The sequence below is a fragment of the Staurois parvus genome, unplaced genomic scaffold (genome assembly GCF_062004578.1).
Source record: "Staurois parvus isolate SC_StPar_1 unplaced genomic scaffold, SC_StPar_1.0 ptg000170l, whole genome shotgun sequence".
Taxonomy (NCBI): Eukaryota; Metazoa; Chordata; class Amphibia; order Anura; family Ranidae; genus Staurois; species Staurois parvus.
Genome location: NW_028317966.1, coordinates 6,155,735 through 6,166,623, shown reverse-complemented (window position 1 = coordinate 6,166,623; position 10,889 = coordinate 6,155,735). Strand labels below are relative to the sequence as shown.

The following is a 10,889-nucleotide window of genomic DNA, read 5'->3' as shown; positions in this document are numbered from 1 at the left end:
AAACATTTCATTCATTGTTGTGAAAAGCCTTTCACTGTCATATGGGGAAGGTTTTCAGGAGTCTCCCACCCCACACCTGTCTCGTGGGTTAGAAAGGGTAAGGGCTAGGTTTAGGTTTGTTAGCTTTTGGATGTTTTGTGCCTGGTCATAATTTTGAAGTAATCAAAACAATATGTAATTTGGTAATTTTCCTGTTAGACACATAGCTCACATGGACATATGGTAAACATTCTGTATATTTAAAATCCACAGGATCCCATGAAGAAAACAACATTATTAACAATATACAATTTATTACAGCAGTGTATTGAACATCAGAACTGCTCTGGTAAATGTGAAAATGTGCTATTTTTCAATACCATGCACCCCGTTGCAGTTTGTATAATAAGACAAAGAAATATATTTAGTACAAGAAATGTAAAGTTTAATTGAGGAGGGTTAATCAACCAGCAGTAACAAGATGCAGGATTTAACAGATCTAAAATAGGATGTGTGGTGATTTTGCAGATAAGTAAATTAGTATCTCAAGCTTTGGGCCCAAGCGCGAAGTCTTCATTTATCGCAGCAGAAACTTCCTTGGCCTTGGCAAGGATCACAGGGAGCAGGACAGCAGGAGACAGGGACAACACAAGGGTTGCATGGATTGCATGGATCTGCCAAGAAAGAAATATTTAATTAGTAATAAACTATTGCTTAGTGTAAAATATATTTTCACTATTGACTACAGGTGATATTTATTTTTAAAGCTAACAGTCATATTAAACATTTGATAGCAAATGACATTTCCAAAATGCCTTAAATTTAGCCATGGTATCTTTTTCTATGTGTGTATTCATTATTCAGTTTGCAGAATAGGTGTTTAGCCAAACGTCTTTTGATTCGTTTGTTGGGATAGAAAATTTTCTTGAAACAAATATCAATGGGCAGTCCGTAATGTGTTTTTACACCTCTGGCAATTTCCACCGTGCAGCAACAAATGCATATATTTACTCAACTCCCACATAAGCTAGTTATACGCAGTTAGATTTCTCTTGTTCAACCCTTGGCTGAATGAGAGAAAATGATTAGATTTCTCCATCCACACTGTTTAGTGTAGATGAAGGAATCTGCACTACACTCTATTGTAATCAAGCAGGTGCTTGAATACCTGAATACCTGAACAGTGACTGCATCTGAAAGAATGCAGTCAATGTTCAGCCAACAATTTTCCCCTATCAATGTTCCCTTCAGTTACCTTCCATGTTTATTTTGTCAAGCTTGAAGAGGCCAAAAGGGCCACCCACAGCTGAATTTGCATCCTTTTCAGTGGGAATTGGCTGAAATTAAATCTGTGTATGGCTAGCTTTAATCCCCATTGGATTTTTCACTCAAGTCAGCAGCCAATTCATAATATTGGAAATGGTAACTAAAACTAAATTTTAGATGCAAATGAATTTATTAAAGATATGAAAAAAATATTATTTCATTTGTCCAAAACCTTTTCAGGTGTAGAGGGTAGAGTGGTTTAATGTACAGAGATAATTGAAGGGTATTTACAATTTTTGACTTTGATACATGCCATGTTTAAGAACAGTTTATTTATCTCAATGCTTGGTCCTGAGTGGCTTAATTAAGATAAATTCATTTGCTATGACCGAAGCCACATAAAGTGAGACTGGTATTACACAGACCATTCATAGTGCAGTGTGCCTTACCTTTGTTTTTCTGGTTCGACTATAACCAAACCATAACAGTGATACTGTAACTGTGGATTTTGGTGAGGAACCAGTTATACAACACATGCTGTAGATTAACTGATTTCAGCAAAGACTATGGGGCTATTAGTTTCCGATACAGAAGTTATTAGATGAGTCAAATATTTATCTGATTTCTAACTTTTCCCACTGATTGTATTAGAATATATCAGACTTATGATTCACAAAAGTTGGGGAAATCACCCCCATATTTTTACCTGTTTTCAAATTCCATTGTGTATCAATTATGTAGAGCATGTCCTTTATAAAATATGTTGGTACATTAGATTGTCTTTGGTAAGTGATATTTGTATTTCTAAAAACAGTAGTAGTATGTTGCATTTCTAAAAGGGCTAGTTTCCACTTAAAGTAGAATGAAAGCAAAACTTTTTTTCATTTTGGATAGAGAATAAGGGAGGGTTATAACTCCTGTCAAGTTTTTAGACATCTGTTTCTGAGAGACCCGGGAATATTAGAAGTTTTGCAGTTGAGATCCATCTGTGAAAAACATTGTGAGGCACATTTTCAGTGCCTGGGTACTGGAATAGGATGCAAACTTTGAGATGCTCCCAGAATTTTCCTTGCAGCAAACATTAAACATTGGTCAACTAAGGTCCAGTAGAAAACACGATATGTGGCACCTATAACGTGCCAGAGTACTGGAACAGACCAGGAGAGGTGGCAGGAGCTATTGTGATGGCAGGTATCATCATTTGTTTGGAGGGGTCTGGATGACAAATGTTTAGTCTGAAGCATTGGTATCAGGGGTCCCCCTCTTTGATGACCTGAACTTAGTGTCCTCGTAAAGGTGTTTGAGCATAAAAGGACCAGTTTCCCACAGATTGCCTGCAACAAAGAACCCTGAGTCGTCACTAGAGACAACACTGTCCTCGACAATTTCACTTCACCTACAGACAACTCCCAGGGTTAAGGAGCGGGGAAATGTCCTCCTTGAAGCCTGCCCCATTTCCTTCTCCTCAATTTCAGAACACCAACCCTCCTCCTTCAAGTATTTCTCTTCTGCCTCCTGATGCCTCTACCTCGCAGCATGCATGATGTAAGGAATAAATAAGAGGAGTACTGAGAGCCTTTGGTTGCTAGCACATCCTATTAAAGTGCTGCTCTCACTGAGCTCTGTGGTGCAGAGTCATGTGTTTCCTCATGTGTGTGGTACCTAAATAATTGAGTTTAAAAATGGCTGATACTCTGTAGGCAGAGACTGCAAGTGGTGCTGTTGACAGCAAATACATTTTTTTTTAAAACCGTCAACACTGTAGAGATCTGTAGACCAGCCATAGGGATAGCAGTGGTCTGTACCTGTGAGGCAAAGCCGCCAGATAGATCAGGATGGCTTGCAGAACTGCTGCCTCTCACTTTAGACCCTCCTCACATTTTTATTAAAGGGAATTGCCCAAATATAATGGCAGCTATGAAAATAGAGGGGAATAAATATATGGCATGTGGTGCACACTATGCCACACAAGTATTATATATCATTCATTGATATTTATGGCAATCATGTCTTTCTCTTCTTTACCTTGTTGGCGAACACGTTGACCCTGAGGTTTACATGCTGAAAAAAACAAACAAACATACATTAAAGAAAAAATCCAGACAGCAATTAACAGCAATGCTATCAATCAAAAATTGCAATTGTGGTAGAGTTCAGTTGGTAGAGTCAAAGAAAAATGCACCACTCCAACCCACAAGTGCTACCCTCAGAGGCTGGTATGGAGTCCATCACTCCTCCACAAATGAAAAAGCCACACTCTGATGACGTCTTCACAGGCAAAACATTAATCAGCCAACAAGCTTCAGCAAATCCCACATGGAAGAAAAATATATTTTAAATATATATTTAAAATATTCTTCCCAAATATATTGACATATATTTGAAATACTGAAATTTTGGCCGTATTATATATATATATATATATATATATATATATAATATATATATATATATATATATATATATATATAAAATGAAATGTGTTTTTTAAATATTACAAAATATATGAAAAATATTTTTAAAAATATATTTGTTTTAAATATATTCTTCAGATTTTTTTTTAGCATATAAAAAAGTCATTTTAACATATGTTTTTACATGTATTTGTAAATGCATTCCAAAAATATAGATTAAATCTATTTTTAAAGACATACAGTATATTTGAAAATGTATTTTTAAAAATATTTTTCATATATTTTGTAATATATAAAAAATGCATCTTGACTGGTGCATATGACAGGTCCCTCAGCTTGTATTAAACCGTGTGGTAATGGAAGATTATAGCTGCAGGGGTAGAAGGGTATCAGACCATAGAGGATTTCAAATAAAACAACAGCCAGCAGCACAAGAAACACTTCACACCAGGGGCGGACTGACCATTCAGGTACTCGGGCACTGCCTGAGGGCCCGGGGTCAGTAGGGGGCCCCATGAGATGCCCCTGGTACCTTTCATAGGCTTTTTTGGGGTGGTTTGAGTGTGGGTGAGGACACAGGGGCCCCATGATCTCCTATTGCCTGGGGGCCCCATGAGTTGTCAGTCCGCCCCTGCTTCACACTGATTACCTGTAGTCCCTTGTGCTGATCTTTTTTGGGGTGACTACACTTAGGCTTTATTGTATTTTCACCTAGCTTCTTTCTGGGTTTCTGAATGGTACTAATACCACAATGACATGATTCTGTGTTGTGTATCTAACCCTGTGTTGTAAAGATACAAAAGCAAGTGGGAAGTGAAGTCAGAATATCTGGCCACAATTTCACATGTTTATGGTAAACTCCAGTCAGAAATTAGAATTTAGTTCTATATAACATGTATATTTCTTTCCATATCTCTACAATCTGATTTATCCTCTGATAATTTGTAGAAGCTATTATAGTGTAGAGTACGATAAGTACTGGAAAAAATATTTTGTACGATAATTAAAGAGCGCAGTCTGTCATTAACAATCAAAATGCCAAATAAAGTATCCCCTGAAAAGAAGATTATGAATACTTCCTCTTGTATTGCCCATGCCATCAAACTCTCCTGTAGAGAAATCACTACCTCCCCCCCCCCCAATACCTTGCTGGGCTCAGTGGTTTCTTTTATTGACCCATACATCACTGCAGGACATGATAGTGACCTAGGGGTTGGTGGTGCAACGAGGGACCAGGAATCTACTCCAAAAATGTGGTTCTGTTAAATCTTCAAGCTGCGATTTCTGTTCATTATAGTGCCATCATAGGCAGCAGAGGTAATTATTTACAATCGTCAATGTAGGGGGCACTTTCATTGGCAGTTGGAATTTAATGACAAAGTCACTCCAATAGTAATATTCAGCTAAAACTGAAGTAACTGATAAGTGATAACTGACATAAGTACTGTATATATCCACACCTAATAGAAAATGGCAAGATATTATTAATTGTACAATAGAATGTAGAATATAAAGCCTAAGTAATACATGAATTTGTTTATAAAAATGATATTGCATGTATAAATCACTTACGGTTTTGGCATGGATCTTTGCAGACTACGTTTTTCTGGCAAGGGTTCTTGCATGGATCTTGGCATTTGATCTTCTGGCTGCTGCATTTTTTGGCTCCAGACATATCTGCTTTTAGGTTTGCTTTGCCTTCTTGGAAAATTGAGAAGCTTGAAGAGAATTTGATGTTTGAATGGCTTTCAATTGGGCCTTTTTATATATAACGAAGGAGGAAATGAAATGAGGGCAAATTCTTCCCCTGGCTGGTCACAACATATTAAGAAGGCTTATCAGCACATACCATCCAAATATTTATTATTCATTAATTGGTGATCCTTGCTCAGCACTTTGCTATGTATTCCTCTGCTCTCTGAGATTTTGTTTTTAATTATGACTAAATATTGAAGGACTGCAAGTAGGAAGTGGATGTTACAGTCATTTGAAGCATCCAAGGGAAATTGTATTAAGATATACACATGGGCGCATATTTTGAATTAGTAAACTTGGCTGTATATGGGGCTGTCTTTATTCAGACGTACACAATTAAACCATTAGGCACCCTGATTCCTTTGCTCACCCTATTCACATTCACTATTTAGTGGTCGGCATTGACCCCAAATCATACAAGCTTCAATGTTAATACTTTACAATCACCTTATGTGTTCTTTACTATTCCACTATAAAAAAAACATTGTCAGAGCTGAACTGTGTGCGTATTTCATGTGAGCACCAAATGGTATTTTGAATATATAACACCACAAAAGAGAGCGAGAGAGAGAGAGAGAGAGAGAGAGAGTTGTGGGGACTACTCTCACACTTACAGTTGTGCTCAAAATCCTGCCAGAAATTGTGAAATATTGGCATCGATATTAAAAATATGACTGATCATACAACAAATTGTCTTTTATTGAAAAGTGGAAGCTCAGCTTGTTTGCCTCCACCCCCTCTCCATTGCCATATTTGACACCTTTTGGGGGGGAGCGGATACCTGTTTTTGACAGGTACCCGCTCCCACTTCTAGCTCAGTTCACTGCAGTGAAGTGAGCCAGAAATTATGCCCCCTCCTTCCTCCCGCAGTCTCCTTCACAGGTCCCAGAAGACTGTCGGACCAATTAGAATGTGCAGCGGGACTCGCACATGTGCAGTGGGCACCCAGCTGTGAAGCCAGAAGCTGTCACAGACTGGTACCATAGTGATGCCGGCACTGGAGAGAGAAGAGGCAAAGAAGGGATAGCGCGGGTGAGAACATCGCTGGACCCTGGGACAGGTGAGTGTGTGTCATTCATGGCCATTTATGGCGCTGCCCCAGGGTACCTCACCGACCTGATACCCAAATACCACCCTACCCGTAATCTTTGCTTCTTGCAAGACCTCCTACTCTCTAGCTCCCTGGTCTCCACCTCCCACGCCTGACTGCAGGACTTCTCCAGAGCTTCCCCCATCCTCTGGAACTCACTTTCCCAATCCATCAGATTGTCCCCTACCCTCCTCACCTTTAGGCGCACCCTGAAAACCCATCTCTTCAGGGAAGCCTACCCCACCCTCACCTAACCGATCCCCTCCACTCCTCACTCCATTCCATCCCCCACAGCCATCTCCTCCTGTACCACCATCCCCTCCCTCCTAGACTGTAAGCTCGAAAGGGCAGGGCCCTCTAACCCTCGTGTATTGTGTATTGTTTTGCTACTGTATTGTCTCATGTCTTGTCCCCCATTCTAATGTACAGCACTGAGCAAACCTTTTGGCGCTATATAAATACTCTATAATAATAATAATAATATTAAAAGTGACTGAGTTTTAATAAACACAAAAACGGCTGAAACTCCACTTTAAGGATACTGTTCATATGAAGACATTTATTATCACATAGTTATTTGGCTCCGTTTTAAATTGTCATGATAACAGAAATCACCCAAATGGCCATGATCAAAAGTTTACCTACCCTGGAATGTTTGGCCTTTGTACAGACACACACAGGTTAAAATAGTAATTAAAGGTTAATGTCCCACATCTGTGGCTTTTCAAATTTCAATTAGTGTCTGTGTATAAATAGTCAATGAGTTTATTAGCTCTCGTGTGGATGCACAACTGCCAGAAGAATTGTTCAGGATACAAAGAAAACCCCACAGCACAGTTATGAACGGGATAAGACTAAAGAGAATTAACCATTAAAGTGTTACTAAACCCAGGACCCTGCATTCACTATATCTGGTCTCCCACAGTACACAGAACATGGAAATGCAATTATTTTAGTAAATATAAACTGCTAAATGCCTTTTCTCATCAGCAGTTAGAGCAGTCTTGTGACTTCTATCAGTGTCCAGCAGAGCACTGGTTAAAGCTTGTAGGAGGAGTTTTCTTTCTGCTCTAGGAGGATGCAGAACCCCGACCTCTGTCTGGATGTGCTGATTGGCCCTGTGCTGATCACATGCACTCTCCCAACAGAACAAACCTCTCTAGCAATACACACAAAACTGACATGTGCAGAAGGGCTACGGGTTCAGTCTGTCTTATCAGCATGGACATTTGAACAAGAGGAGGGGCAGAGAAGTTAGGATCAAACAGCATTTTTACACAATGCAGAGGATTAGGTTTCACAGTGAGTATAACAAGCATGCTTTACTGCATATACAGACTGATTTTACTGTTGTGGGTTTAGTAACACTTTAAACATTGGATTTTGAGCACTGGATTATTTTAATTTATGGTTTGAAAGTTGGGGGAAACAAAGAAGATTGTTTTGGTGACACTTCGGGAAATGTTTGTTGCACATTTTGTGTGTGCTAAGCATATTTGTGGAGTACACTTTAAATATTTGCACATTGTTTTTATATGTTTGTACATTAATGCGGAGCTCCACCCAAATGGGGAAGTTCCGCTTTAAGGACTGGTCCCTCGGATTTGCACGTTTGGGGAGTGGGGGGGGGGGTTAGGAGTGGCTACCTGAAAATGACAGGTACCCACTTCAGGTGCGACCGCCTAGACCAGTGATGTTGAACCTTTTTGCTGATAACAGCTGCTCACAAGCATATGATGGAACAAAGTAAGAAAAACAATCCCAAGTGCTTTCATTGACTTAAAATTATTTGGCAGAGAATTCCACACTTTAGGATTTCATTTCCAGAACTACCAACTGACCACCATCACAGAGGGGCAATGTTCCACTGACCACCATCACAGAGGGGCAATGTTTTACTGACCACTAGCACAGAGGGGCAATGTTCCACTGACCATAGGCACAGAGGGGCAATGTTCCAGTGACCACCAGCACAGAGGGGCAATGTTCCACTGACCATCAGCACAGAGGGGCAATGTTCCAGTGACCATCAGCACAGAGGGGCAATGTTCCACAGACCATCAGCACAGATGGGCAATGTTCCACTGACCACCAGCACAGAGGGGCAATGTTCCACTGACCACAAGCACAGAGGGGCATCGTTCCACTGACCATGGGCACAGAAGGACAATATTCCACTGACCACTAGCACAGAGGGGCAATGTTCCACTGACCACCAGCACAGATGGGCAATATTCCACTGACCACCAGCACAGAAGGGCAATGTTCCACTGACCATGGGCACAGAGGGGCAATGTTACACTTACCATGAGCACAGAGCGGCAATGTTACACTGACCATGGGCACAGAGGGGCAATGTTACACTGATCACCGGCACATAGGGGCAATGTTACACTGACCATGGGCACAGAGGGGCAATGTTCCACTGACCACCAGCAGAGAGGGGCAATGTTACACTGACCATGGGAACAGAGCGGCATTGTTCCACTGATCACCGGGAAAGAGGGGCAATGTTACACTGGCCATGGGCACAAAGGGGAATTGTTCCACTGACCACCAGCACAGAAGGGCAATGTTCCACTGACCACCAGCAGAGAGGGGCAATGTTCCACTGACCACCAGCACAGAGGGGCAATGTTACACTGATCATGGGCACAGAGGGGCAATGTTCCACTGACCACCAGCACAGAGGGGCAATGTTCCACTGACCACCAGCACAGAGGGGCAATGTTCCACTGACCACCAGCACAGAGGGCAATGTTCCACTGACCACCAGCACAGAAGGGCAATGTTCCACTGATCACCGGCAGAGAGGGGCAATGTTCCACTGACCACCAGCACAGAGGGGCAATGTTACACTGATCATGGGCACAGAGGGGCAATGTTCCACTGATCACCGGCACAGAGGGGCAATGTTAGACTGACCATGGGCACAGAGGGCAATGTTCCTAATGCTGCAGATTTAAATGCCAGGGGGACAGCACAACATTAAAAGAACATCAGTCTCAGTTAAATATGTTAAAAAAATCACACCCAGTGCAGCAAATCGGCATTCTTGCTTGTAGCATCTAGCTGCTGTGACAGATCCACTGCTGGATGACCGCACGCTGAAAGCTCCGACGAGTGGCTAGGGAGGTAGTCGTGGCTTCTGACGTCATCGGCTGGTGCCGCGACCATGCATATGCGGAAGTCGATGCTCAGCTGCTGGGCAGTAGTGATGTCACTTGGCTCGTGTTTCAGCAGCGAGGGCTCTGCGTGCCCTCTGCGGCATGTGTGCCACAGGCTCACCACCATGGGCCTAGGCGATCAGAAGTGGAATTTGTTCTCCCCCCTTCCTCCCCATAGTCTTCTGAGACACATGAAAGGTCCTAGAAGACTGCAGCACCATTCACAAACCGCAGCGCTACTTGTGCATGTGCAGTGGACATCCAGCTGTGAAGCTGCAAGCTGTCACAGCCAGGTGACCACACTGATGATGACGGGCCGGGAACACAGGGCGGCCGGTGAAACGGGCTGTGGGGGGGCACCACTTGATCAAAGGACAGGTAAGTGTTTTTGTAGCTACTGAGTCTTATTTATTTATTTTTTTCACTGGAACTCCCCTTTAAGGTATATTTGACACATTTATAGTGCGGTCTATTGGGGGAACACTACTCTTCCTCACATTAATATTGTGAAAAGAGTTGTAGGATGTTACTTTCCAATACACCTTGTAGATTGCTGTTTGTTCACCATAAAAAGACCTGTGTAATATGTATACATGCTCTCGTATAAATGTATTGCCTTAAAGTGGAACTTCACTCTTTCAGTTAACATTGACTATTCAATCCGTATGCTGCTAACATTAGTAAACAGATAGGAATGTATATCATATTTACTTGTTTAATTTTTGTTTTTACATTTCTTCAGTTACGTCCTGGTTTTCAAGCCTGGGGAAATGATGTCATACATCCCAGGAGTCTTTAGGAGGGAAGGAGGGGCTTTCTCAGCTAAGTACACCCTCCTGCCTGAGCTAAGGGCTAATGGCTTCCAGATTCCAGGAAGTAAATTCTTCTGCCCTTATTGAAGATGGCCATGGACAGAGTTGCTAGAAGGGTGTTTTTCAAAGTGATTTCAGCATATAAAGCATGGAGACATGGATGGATGGAGGAGATAGCTTTGAATATTAAAAAGTAATTAAGTAATAATTTTGGTTTGTACTTCTCAGATGCAGTGTAGTTCAGCTTTAAAGACAAAAAGTAGAGAGCTTAATGCCATCTACATGCGGACATTCTCCTGCAATTCCACATGCTAAAACTGACATCATCTTGGGCTATGCCAATTAATAAAGAGACTCCAAGTAAAAAATATCCATTGTCCAAAACATCACATATGCTCAGTCCAGG

The 10,889-nt window shown here is 41.4% G+C and overlaps 1 long non-coding RNA gene across 1 annotated transcript; it reads right to left on the bottom strand.

Moving 5' to 3' along the window:
- Positions 1–402: 402 nt before the first annotated feature.
- Positions 403–5,382, bottom strand: LOC149462725 (uncharacterized). The gene is made up of 3 exons (XR_016312610.1): positions 5,232–5,382; positions 3,271–3,306; positions 403–653 (listed from the first exon to the last, which is right to left on the bottom strand). It is a non-coding gene; the product is annotated as an uncharacterized LOC149462725 (long non-coding RNA).
- Between the last annotated feature and the right edge of the window lie 5,507 nt (positions 5,383–10,889).